The sequence below is a fragment of the Plectropomus leopardus genome, chromosome 22 (genome assembly GCF_026936395.1).
Source record: "Plectropomus leopardus strain MGB_pleo_1.0 chromosome 22, ASM2693639v1, whole genome shotgun sequence".
In the NCBI taxonomy this organism is placed as follows: domain Eukaryota; kingdom Metazoa; phylum Chordata; class Actinopteri; order Perciformes; family Serranidae; genus Plectropomus; species Plectropomus leopardus.
The window spans coordinates 22,721,052-22,733,903 of NC_142197.1; the positions used below are offsets into that span (position 1 = coordinate 22,721,052).

Sequence of the window (12,852 nt, forward strand, 5' to 3'; positions counted from 1 at the left end):
ATTACCTAGTCTACTCTTTTGCCATAGAACTTGCTTTGAGTGTGTATGTGTGTCAAGACTGACTTTTGTGTTTATACTCAAGTAAGCTTAAGTAAATTGGTCATCTCTTAATATAAATATACCACACTATGATTTTTTTCTGTTTTTTTGGAGGAAATATACTATGACATTAATGTGCTAATTTGGATGACATATTATACTTTGACTTTTTTCTATGATACTTTGGACAACATACTATACTATGACATTTTTTCAAGCCATTTTGGACAACACACTATACTGTGACAATTTTATGCCAGTTTGGATGACTATGTATACTATTGCGTTTTTAGGCCATTTTGGACCCCGTGTTATACTATGACGTTTTTTATACCATTTTGGACGACATACTATGAAGTTTTTATGCCATTTTGTTAGGGGTGTAACGGTACATGTATTTGTATTGAACCGTTTCGGTACGGGGTGCTCGGTTCGGAACGGAGGCGTACAGAACGAGTTTCCACACGGACATATTAAGTAGAGGACCGCACGTTGTGGAGCAGAGCATGCTGCAGCCGCACATGCGCAGTTGCGCACACCGAGACACAACAAACAGCAGTTGTAGTGGACGTCATGGCTAATGCTGATGCCGCTAGCATTGGCAATAAGCCAGAGCTTGAGGACCCTCCCGCGACATTAAGGTCTCCCGTTTGGGAACACTTCGGCTTCCCGGTGAAATATAAACAGGTACAAAGAGAGGTTGATAAACCCAAAGTGGTTTGCCGACATTGTTCATCCGAGATCGGGTATGTTTCTGGCAACACGTTAAACCTGTTAACTCATTTGAAACGGCACCACCCCCGCGTGAACATCGCTACAACGAAGAGAAAGACGAGCGTAGTACAAACAGAGCTCCCCACCGCATTTGAACAGTCTGAGCCAATGTTATTTTTATTTTGTTTTTCAAAATATCTACATTTCAGAATATTGTATTTATATTTTTGAGCAGAATTCTAGCTTTGTATAGGCTAATGTTCCTATTGTTAAAAGCACAAAAGTGTGTAATAAACAACTAGCACATTTATATTTTGCATTTTGTTTTCTTACTGTACCGAAAATGAACCGAACCGTGACCTCAAAACCGAGGTACGTACCGAACCGAGATTTTTGTGTACCGTTACACCCCTACATTTTGTACAACATACTATACTATGACGTTTTTATGCCATTTTGGACGACATACTATACCATGACATTTTGATGCCATTGTGGTCGACATACTATACTATGACATTTTTAACCAATTTTGGATCACATATTATATTATGAAGTTTTTATGCTATTTTGGACAACACATGATATTATGACATTTTTATGTCACTTTGGTCCACATACTGTACTGTGACGTTTTTTTTTTTTTTGCATTTTGGTCGACATACTATACTATGATGTTTTTATGCCATTTTGGAAATCATACTAAACGATGACGTTTTTATGCCATTTTGGAAATCATACTAAACAATGACGTTTTTATGCCATTTTGGAAAACATACTATACTATTACATTTTTATGCCATTTTAGACGTCATACTATACTATGACATTTCTTTGTCACTTTCATCGACATACTATACTATGGTGTTATTATGCCATTTTGAACCAAATACTATACTATGGCGTTTTTATGCCATTTTGGACCACATACTATACTATGATGTTTTTATGCCATTTTGGACAACACACTATATCATGACATTTTTATGTCATTTTGGTCTACATACTATACTATGACATTCTTATATCATTTTAGTTGACATACTGTACTATGACGTTTAAATGCCATTTTGGAGGACATATTTTACTATGACATTTTGATGCGTTTTTGGACAACGTACTTTACTATGACGTTTTTATGCCATTTTGGACATCATAGTATACTATTTTGTTTTATGCCATTTTGGATACTAAATACTTTACTGTTACATTGTTATGCCTTTTCTGACCACATACTATACTATCATGTTTTTATTACATTTTTATGCCATTTTTCCAAAAAAGTTATAATATATCATGTTGAAAAACTTGCCAAAAATTGCATACTATAGTATGGCAAAATTCTCAAATGTTGACATGTCACAAAAATGGCTAGAAACCACTTATTATAGCTCTTAGAGATGTGGTATAGCATAGCATGTTGAAAACAGGGCCAAATAAAGCCTCAAAAGTCATAAAAAAGCATGTTGAAAAAATGGCAAAAAAATCGCATACTGTAGTATGGCAAAAATCTCAAATTTTGACCACTCCTAAAAATGGCTGGAAAGCACTTATCATAGCTCTTAGAGATGCGCCATAGCATAGCATGTTGACATGTTCTAAAAATGGCTGGAAACCACTTGTCATAGCTCTTAGAGGTGTGCCATAGCGTAGCAATGTGACAACAGGGCCAAATAAAGCCTCAAAAGTCATTAAAAAGCATGTTGAAAAAATGGCAAAAAATCGCATAATATAGTATGGCAAATTTCTCAAATTTTGACATGTCCCAAAAATGGTTGGAAACTGCTTATTATAGCTCTCAGTCACGCACCATAGCAGAGTATGTTGAAAAAGGAGCCAAAAAAGGTCAAAAAGTCATAAAAAAGGAAGTTGCAAAAATGGCAAAAAATCGCATACTACAGTATGGCAAAATTCTCAAATTTTGACATGTCCCAAAAATGGCTGGAAACCACTTATCATAGCTATTAGAGGTGCGCCATAGCATAGCATGTTGAAAACAGGGCCAAATAAAGCCCCAAATTCATAAAAAAGCATGTTGAAAAAATGGCAAAAAATGGCATACTATAGTATGGCAAAATTCTCAAATTTTGACATGTCCCAAAAATGGCTGGAAACCACTTGTCATAGCTCTTAGAGGTGTGCCATAGCGTAGCAATGTGAAAACAGGGCCAAATAAAGCCTCAAAAGTCATAAAAAAGCATGTTGAAAAAATGGCAAAAATCGCATAATATAGTATGGCAAATTTCTCAAATTTTGACATGTCCCAAAAATGGTTGGAAACTGCTTATTATAGCTCGTAGTCACGCACCATAGCAGAGTATGTTGAAAAAGGAGCCAAAAAAAGGTCAAAAAGTCATAAAACAGCAAGTTGCAAAAATGGCAAAAAAATCGCATACTATAGTATGGCAAAATTCTCAAATTTTGACATGTTCTAAAAATGGCTGGAAACCACTTATCATAGCTCTTAGAGGTGCGCCATAGCATAGCAAGGTGAAAAGAGGGCCAAATAAAGCCTCAAAAGTTATAAAAAAGCATGTTGGAAAAAATGGCAAAAAATCGCATACTATAGTATGGCAAAATTCTCAAATTTGGACATGTCCCAAAAATGGCTGGAAACTGCTTATTATAGCTCTTAGAGATGCGCTATAGCATAGCATGTTGTTGTGACATGTCACAAAAATGGCTAGAAACCACTAATTATAGCTGTTAGAGATGTGGTATAACATAGCAGGTTAAAAACAGGGCCAAATAAAGCCTCAAAAGTCATAACACAGCAAGTTGCAAAAATGGCAAAAAATCGCATACTACTATGGCAAAATTCTCAAATTTTGACATGTCACAAAAATGGCTCCAAACCACATATTATAGCTGTTAGACATGCAGTATAGCATAGCAGGTTAAAAACAGGGCCAAATAAAGCCTCAAAAGTCATAAAAAAGCATGTTGGAAAAAATGGCAAAAAATCGCATAGTATAGTATGGCAAAATTCTCAAATTTTGACATGTTCTAAAAATGGCTGGAAACCACTCATTATAGCTCTTAGAGATGCGCTATAGCATAGCATGTTGAAAAAGGAGCCAAAAAAAGGTCAAAAATTATAAAAAAGCATGTTGAAAAAATGGCAAAAAATTGCATACTATAGTATGGCAAAATTCTCAAATTTTGACATGTCACAAAAATGGCTAAAAACCACGTATTATAGCTGTTAGAGATGCAGTATAGCATAGCAGGTTAAAAACAGGGCCAAATAAAGCCTCAAAAGTCATAAAAAAGCATGTTGAAAAAATGGCAAAAAATCGCATACTATAGTATGGCAATATTCTCAAATTTTGACATGTCACAAATATGGCTAAAAACCACGTATTATAGCTGTTAGAGATGCAGTATAGCATAGCAGGTTAAAAACAGGGCCAAATAAAGCCTCAAAAGTCATAAAAAAGCATGTTGAAAAAATGGCAAAAAATCGCATACTATAGTATGGCAAAATTCTCAAATTTTGACATATTCTAAAAATGGCTAAAAACCACTCATTATAGCTCTTAGTCACGCACCATAGCAGAGTATGTTGAAAAAGGAGCCAAAAAAGGTCAAAAAGTCATAAAAAGCAAGGCGAAAAACGCAAAAAACATATACTATAGTATGGCAGAATTCTCAAATTTTGACATGTCCCAAAAATGGTTGGAAACTGCTTATTATAGCTCTTAGAGATGCGCTATAGCATAGCAAGGTGAAAAGAGGGCCAAATAAAGCCTCAAAAGTCATAAAAAAGCATTTTGAACAAATGGCAAAAAATCACATACTATAGTATGGCAAAATTCTCAAATTTTGACATGTCCCAAAAATGGTTGGAAACTGCTTATTATAGCTCTCAGTCACGCACCATAGCAGAGTATGTTGAAAAAGGAGCCAAAAAAGGTCAAAAAGTCATAAAACAGCAAGTTGCAAAAATGGCAAAAAAATCGCATACTATAGTATGGCAAAATTCTCAAATTTTGACATGCCCCAAAAATGGTTGGAAACTGCTTATTATAGCTCTCAGTCACGCACCATAGCAGAGTATGTTCAAAAAAGGAGCCAAAAAAGGTCAAAAAGTCATAAAATATCAAGTTGCAAAAATGGCAAAAAAATCGCATACTATAGTATGGCAAAATTCTCAAATTTTGACATGTCCCAAAAATGGCTGGAAACTGCTTATTATAGCTCTTAGAGATGCGCTATAGCATAGCAAGGTGAAAAGAGGGCCAAATAAAGCCTCAAAAGTCATAAAAAAGCATGTTGGAAAAAATGGCAAAAAATCGCATACTATAGTATGGCAAAATTCTCAAATTTTGACATGTCCCAAAAATGGCTGGAAACTGCTTATTATAGCTCTTAGAGATGCGCTATAGCATAGCAGAGTATGTTGAAAAAAGGAGCCAAAAAAGGTCAAAAAGTCATAAAAAAGCATGTTGGAAAAAATGGCAAAAAATCGCATACTATAGTATGGCAAAATTCTCAAATTTTGACATGTCCCAAAAATGGCTGGAAACTGCTTATTATAGCTCTTAGAGATGCGCTATAGCATAGCAAGGTGAAAAGAGGGCCAAATAAAGCCTCAAAAGTCATAAAAAAGCATGTTGGAAAAAATGGCAAAAAATCGCATACTATAGTATGGCAAAATTCTCAAATTTTGACATGTCCCAAAAATGGCTGGAAACTGCTTATTATAGCTCTTAGAGATGCGCTATAGCATAGCAAGGTGAAAAGAGGGCCAAATAAAGCCTCAAAAGTCATAAAAAAGCATGTTGGAAAAAATGGCAAAAAATCGCATACTATAGTATGGCAAAATTCTCAAATTTTGACATGTCCCAAAAATGGTTGGAAACTGCTTATTATAGCTCTCAGTCATGCACCATAGCAGAGTATGTTGAAAAAGGAGCCAAAAAAGATCAAAAAGTCATAAAAAAGCATGTTGGAAAAAATGGCAAAAAAATCGCATACTATAGTATGGCAAAATTCTCAAATTTTGACATGTCCCAAAAATGGCTGGAAACTGCTTATTATAGCTCTTAGAGATGCGCTATAGCATAGCAAGGTGAAAAGAGGGCCAAATAAAGCCTCAAAAGTCATAAAAAAGCATGTTGGAAAAAATGGCAAAAAATCGCATACTATAGTATGGCAAAATTCTCAAATTTTGACATGTCCCAAAAATGGCTGGAAACTGCTTATTATAGCTCTTAGAGATGCGCTATAGCATAGCAAGGTGAAAAGAGGGCCAAATAAAGCCTCAAAAGTCATAAAAAAGCATGTTGGAAAAAATGGCAAAAAATCGCATACTATAGTATGGCAAAATTCTCAAATTTTGACATGTCCCAAAAATGGTTGGAAACTGCTTATTATAGCTCTCAGTCACGCACCATAGCAGAGTATGTTGAAAAAAGGAGCCAAAAAAGGTCAAAAAGTCATAAAAAATCAAGTTGGAAAAAATGGCAAAAAATCGCATACTATAGTATGGCAAAATTCTCAAATTTTGACATGTCCCAAAAATGGTTGGAAACTGCTTATTATAGCTCTCAGTCACGCACCATAGCAGAGTATGTTGAAAAAAGGAGCCAAAAAAAGGTCAAAAAGTCATAAAATATCAAGTTGCAAAAATGGCAAAAAAATCGCATACTATAGTATGGCAAAATTCTCAAATTTTGACATGTCCCAAAAATGGTTGGAAACTGCTTATTATAGCTCTCAGTCATGCACCATAGCAGAGTATGTTGAAAAAGGAGCCAAAAAAGATCAAAAAGTCATAAAAAAGCATGTTGGAAAAAATGGCAAAAAATCGCATACTATAGTATGGCAAAATTCTCAAATTTTGACATGTCCCAAAAATGGCTGGAAACTGCTTATTATAGCTCTTAGAGATGCGCTATAGCATAGCAAGGTGAAAAGAGGGCCAAATAAAGCCTCAAAAGTCATAAAAAAGCATGTTGGAAAAATGGCAAAAATCGCATACTATAGTATGGCAAAATTCTCAAATTTTGACATGTCCCAAAAATGGCTGGAAACTGCTTATTATAGCTCTTAGAGATGCGCTATAGCATAGCAAGGTGAAAAGAGGGCCAAATAAAGCCTCAAAAGTCATAAAAAAGCATGTTGGAAAAAATGGCAAAAAATCGCATACTATAGTATGGCAAAATTCTCAAATTTTGACATGTCCCAAAAATGGCTGGAAACTGCTTATTATAGCTCTTAGAGATGCGCTATAGCATAGCAAGGTGAAAAGAGGGCCAAATAAAGCCTCAAAAGTCATAAAAAAGCATGTTGGAAAAATGGCAAAAATCGCATACTATAGTATGGCAAAATTCTCAAATTTTGACATGTCCCAAAAATGGCTGGAAACTGCTTATTATAGCTCTTAGAGATGCGCTATAGCATAGCAAGGTGAAAAGAGGGCCAAATAAAGCCTCAAAAGTCATAAAAAAGCATGTTGGAAAAAATGGCAAAAATCACATACTATAGTATGGCAAAATTCTCAAATTTTGACATGTCCCAAAAATGGCTGGAAACTGCTTATTATAGCTCTTAGAGATGCGCTATAGCATAGCAAGGTGAAAAGAGGGCCAAATAAAGCCTCAAAAGTCATAAAAAAGCATGTTGGAAAAAATGGCAAAAAATCGCATACTATAGTATGGCAAAATTCTCAAATTTTGACATGTCCCAAAAATGGTTGGAAACTGCTTATTATAGCTCTCAGTCATGCACCATAGCAGAGTATGTTGAAAAAGGAGCCAAAAAAGATCAAAAAGTCATAAAATATCAAGTTGCAAAAATGGCAAAAAAATCGCATACTATAGTATGGCAAAATTCTCAAATTTTGACATGTCCCAAAAATGGCTGGAAACTGCTTATTATAGCTCTTAGAGATGCGCTATAGCATAGCAAGGTGAAAAGAGGGCCAAATAAAGCCTCAAAAGTCATAAAAAAGCATGTTGGAAAAAATGGCAAAAAATGGCATACTATAGTATGGCAAAATTCTCAAATTTTGACATGTCCCAAAAATGGCTGGAAACTGCTTATTATAGCTCTTAGAGATGCGCTATAGCATAGCAAGGTGAAAAGAGGGCCAAATAAAGCCTCAAAAGTCATAAAAAAGCATGTTGGAAAAAATGGCAAAAAATGGCATACTATAGTATGGCAAAATTCTCAAATTTTGACATGTCCCAAAATGGCTGGAAACTGCTTATTATAGCTCTTAGAGATGCGCTATAGCATAGCAAGGTGAAAAGAGGGCCAAATAAAGCCTCAAAAGTCATAAAAAAGCATGTTGGAAAAAATGGCAAAAAATCGCATACTATAGTATGGCAAAATTCTCAAATTTTGACATGTCCCAAAAATGGCTGGAAACTGCTTATTATAGCTCTTAGAGATGCGCTATAGCATAGCAAGGTGAAAAGAGGGCCAAATAAAGCCTCAAAAGTCATAAAAAAGCATGTTGGAAAAAATGGCAAAAAAAAGCATACTATAGTATGGCAAAATTCTCAAATTTTGACATGTCCCAAAAATGGTTGGAAACTGCTTATTATAGCTCTTAGAGATGCGCTATAGCATAGCAAGGTGAAAAGAGGGCCAAATAAAGCCTCAAAAGTCATAAAAAAGCATGTTGGAAAAAATGGCAAAAAATCACATACTATAGTATGGCAAAATTCTCAGATTTTGACATGTCCCAAAAATGGCTGGAAACTTCTTATTATAGCTCTTAGAGATGCGCTATAGCATAGCAAGGTGAAAAGAGGGCCAAATAAAGCCTCAAAAGTCATAAAAAAGCATGTTGGAAAAATGGCAAAAAATACATACTATAGTATGGCAAAATTCTCAAATTTTGACATGTCCCAAAAATGGCTGGAAACTGCTTATTATAGCTCTTAGAGATGCGCTAGAGCATAGCAAGTGAAAAAGAGGGCAAAATAAAGCCTCAAAAGTCATAAAAAAGCATGTTGGAAAAAATGGCAAAAAATCGCATACTATAGTATGGCAAAATTCTCAAATTTTGACATGTCCCAAAAATGGTTGGAAACTGCTTATTATAGCTCTCAGTCATGCACCATAGCAGAGTATGTTGAAAAAGGAGCCAAAAAAGGTCAAACAGTCATAAAATATCACGTTGCAAAAACGGCAAAAAAATCGCATACTATAGTATGGCAAAATTCTCAAATTTTGACATGTCCCAAAAATGGCTGGAAACTGCTTATTATAGCTCTTAGAGATGCGCTATAGCATAGCAAGGTGAAAAGAGGGCCAAATAAAGCCTCAAAAGTCATAAAAAAGCATGTTGGAGAAAATGGCAAAAAATCACATACTATAGTATGGCAAAATTCTCAAATTTTGACATGTCCCAAAAATGGCTGGAAACTGCTTATTATAGCTCTTAGAGATGCGCTATAGCATAGCAAGGTGAAAAGAGGGCCAAATAAAGCCTCAAAAGTCATAAAAAAGCATGTTGGAAAAATGGCAAAAAATACATACTATAGTATGGCAAAATTCTCAAATTTTGACATGTCCCAAAAATGGCTGGAAACTGCTTATTATAGCTCTTAGAGATGCGCTATAGCATAGCAAGGTGAAAAGAGGGCCAAATAAAGCCTCAAAAGTCATAAAAAAGCATGTTGGAAAAAATGGCAAAAAATCACATACTATAGTATGGCAAAATTCTCAGATTTTGACATGTCCCAAAAATGGCTGGAAACTGCTTATTATAGCTCTTAGAGATGCGCTATAGCATAGCAAGGTGAAAAGAGGGCCAAATAAAGCCTCAAAAGTCATAAAAAAGCATGTTGGAAAAAATGGCAAAAAATCGCATACTATAGTATGGCAAAATTCTCAAATTTTGACATGTCCCAAAAATGGCTGGAAACTGCTTATTATAGCTCTTAGAGATGCGCTATAGCATAGCAAGGTGAAAAGAGGGCCAAATAAAGCCTCAAAAGTCATAAAATATCAAGTTGCAAAAATGGCAAAAAATCGCATACTATAGTATGGCAAAATTCTCAAATTTTGACATGTCCCAAAAATGGTTGGAAACTGCTTATTATAGCTCTCAGTCATGCACCATAGCAGAGTATGTTGAAAAAGGAGCCAAAAAAGTTCAAAAAGTCATAAAACAGCATGTTGGAAAAAATGGCAAAAAAATCGCATACTATAGTATGGCAAAATTCTCAAATTTTGACATGTCCCAAAAATGGCTGGAAACTGCTTATTATAGCTCTTAGAGATGCGCTATAGCATAGCAAGGTGAAAAGAGGGCCAAATAAAAGCCTCAAAAGTCATAAAATGCATGTTGAAGAAAATCGCAAAAAATCACATACTATAGTATGGCAAAATTCTCAAATTTTGACATGTCCCAAAAATGGCTGGAAACTGCTTATTATAGCTCTTAGAGATGCACTATAGCATAGCAAGGTGAAAAGAGGGCCAAATAAAGCCTCAAAAGTCATAAAAAAGCATGTTGAACAAATTGCAAAAAAATCGCATACTATAGTATGGCAAAATTCTCAAATTTTGACATGTCCCAAAAATGGTTGGAAACTGCTTATTATAGCTCTTAGAGATGCGCTATAGCATAGCAAGGTGAAAAGAGGGCCAAATAAAGCCTCAAAAGTCATAAAAAAGCATGTTGGAAAAAATGGCAAAAAATCGCATACTATAGTATGGCAAAATTCTCAAATTTTGACATGTCCCAAAAATGGTTGGAAACTGCTTATTATAGCTCTTAGAGATGCGCTATAGCATAGCAAGGTGAAAAGAGGGCCAAATAAAGCCTCAAAAGTCATAAAAAAGCATGTTGGAAAAAATGGCAAAAAATCACATACTATAGTATGGCAAAATTCTCAGATTTTGACATGTCCCAAAAATGGCTGGAAACTGCTTATTATAGCTCTTAGAGATGCGCTATAGCATAGCAAGGTGAAAAGAGGGCCAAATAAAGCCTCAAAAGTCATAAAAAAGCATGTTGGAAAAAATGGCAAAAAATCGCATACTATAGTATGGCAAAATTCTCAAATTTTGACATGTCCCAAAAATGGCTGGAAACTGCTTATTATAGCTCTTAGAGATGCGCTATAGCATAGCAAGGTGAAAAGAGGGCCAAATAAAGCCTCAAAAGTCATAAAAAGCATGTTGGAAAAATGGCAAAAAATCGCATACTATAGTATGGCAAAATTCTCAAATTTTGACATGTCCCAAAAATGGCTGGAAACTGCTTATTATAGCTCTTAGAGATGCGCTATAGCATAGCAAGGTGAAAAGAGGGCCAAATAAAGCCTCAAAAGTCATAAAAAAGCATGTTGGAAAAAATGGCAAAAAATCGCATACTATAGTATGGCAAAATTCTCAAATTTTGACATGTCCCAAAAATGGTTGGAAACTGCTTATTATAGCTCTTAGAGATGCGCTATAGCATAGCAAGGTGAAAAGAGGGCCAAATAAAGCCTCAAAAGTCATAAAAAAGCATGTTGGAAAAAATGGCAAAAAATCACATACTATAGTATGGCAAAATTCTCAAATTTTGACATGTCCCAAAAATGGCTGGAAACTGCTTATTATAGCTCTTAGAGATGCGCTATAGCATAGCAAGGTGAAAAGAGGGCCAAATAAAGCCTCAAAAGTCATAAAAAAGCATGTTGGAAAAAATGGCAAAAAATCGCATACTATAGTATGGCAAAATTCTCAAATTTTGACATGTCCCAAAAATGGCTGGAAACTGCTTATTATAGCTCTTAGAGATGCGCTATAGCATAGCAAGGTGAAAAGAGGGCCAAATAAAGCCTCAAAAGTCATAAAAAAGCATGTTGGAAAAAATGGCAAAAAAATCGCATACTATAGTATGGCAAAATTCTCAAATTTTGACATGTCCCAAACATGGTTGGAAACTGCTTATTATAGCTCTCAGTCACGCACCATAGCATAGCAAGGTGAAAAGAGGGCCAAATAAAGCCTCAAAAAGTCATAAAACAGCAAGTTGCAAAAACGGCAAAAAAATCGCATACTATAGTATGGCAAAATTCTCAAATTTTGACATGTCCCAAAAATGGCTGGAAACTGCTTATTATAGCTCTTAGAGATGCGCTATAGCATAGCAAGGTGAAAAGAGGGCCAAATAAAGCCTCAAAAGTCATAAAAAAGCATGTTGGAAAAAATGGCAAAAAATCACATACTATAGTATGGCAAAATTCTCAAATTTTGACATGTCCCAAAAATGGCTGGAAACTGCTTATTATAGCTCTTAGAGATGCACTATAGCATAGCAAGGTGAAAAGAGGGCCAAATAAAGCCTCAAAAGTCATAAAAAAGCATGTTGGAAAAAATGGCAAAAAATCGCATACTATAGTATGGCAAAATTCTCAAATTTTGACATGTCCCAAAAATGGTTGGAAACTGCTTATTATAGCTCTTAGAGATGCGCTATAGCATAGCAAGGTGAAAAGAGGGCCAAATAAAGCCTCAAAAGTCATAAAAAGCATGTTGGAAAAATGGCAAAAATCGCATACTATAGTATGGCAAAATTCTCAAATTTTGACATGTCCCAAAAATGGCTGGAAACTGCTTATTATAGCTCTTAGAGATGCGCTATAGCATAGCAAGGTGAAAAGAGGGCCAAATAAAGCCTCAAAAGTCATAAAAAGCATGTTGGAAAAAATGGCAAAAAATAAATACTATAGTATGGCAAAATTCTCAAATTTTGACATGTCCCAAAAATGGCTGGAAACTGCTTATTATAGCTCTTAGAGATGCGCTATAGCATAGCAAGGTGAAAAGAGGGCCAAATAAAGCCTCAAAAGTCATAAAAAAGCATGTTGGAAAAAATGGCAAAAAATCACATACTATAGTATGGCAAAATTCTCAAATTTTGACATGTCCCAAAAATGGTTGGAAACTGCTTATTATAGCTCTTAGAGATGCGCTATAGCATAGCAAGGTGAAAAGAGGGCCAAATAAAGCCTCAAAAGTCATAAAAAAGCATGTTGGAAAAAATGGCAAAAAATCGCATACTATAGTATGGCAAAATTCTCAAATTTTGACATGTCCCAAAAATGGCTGGAAACTGCTTATTATAGCTCTTAGAGATGCGCT

At 35.2% G+C, this 12,852-nt stretch overlaps 1 long non-coding RNA gene across 1 annotated transcript in view; it reads left to right on the forward strand.

Moving 5' to 3' along the window:
- Positions 1–12,852, forward strand: part of LOC148185921 (uncharacterized) — a 50,326-nt gene that overhangs the window by 786 nt on the left and 36,688 nt on the right. The gene's annotated exons all lie outside the window — the stretch shown is intronic.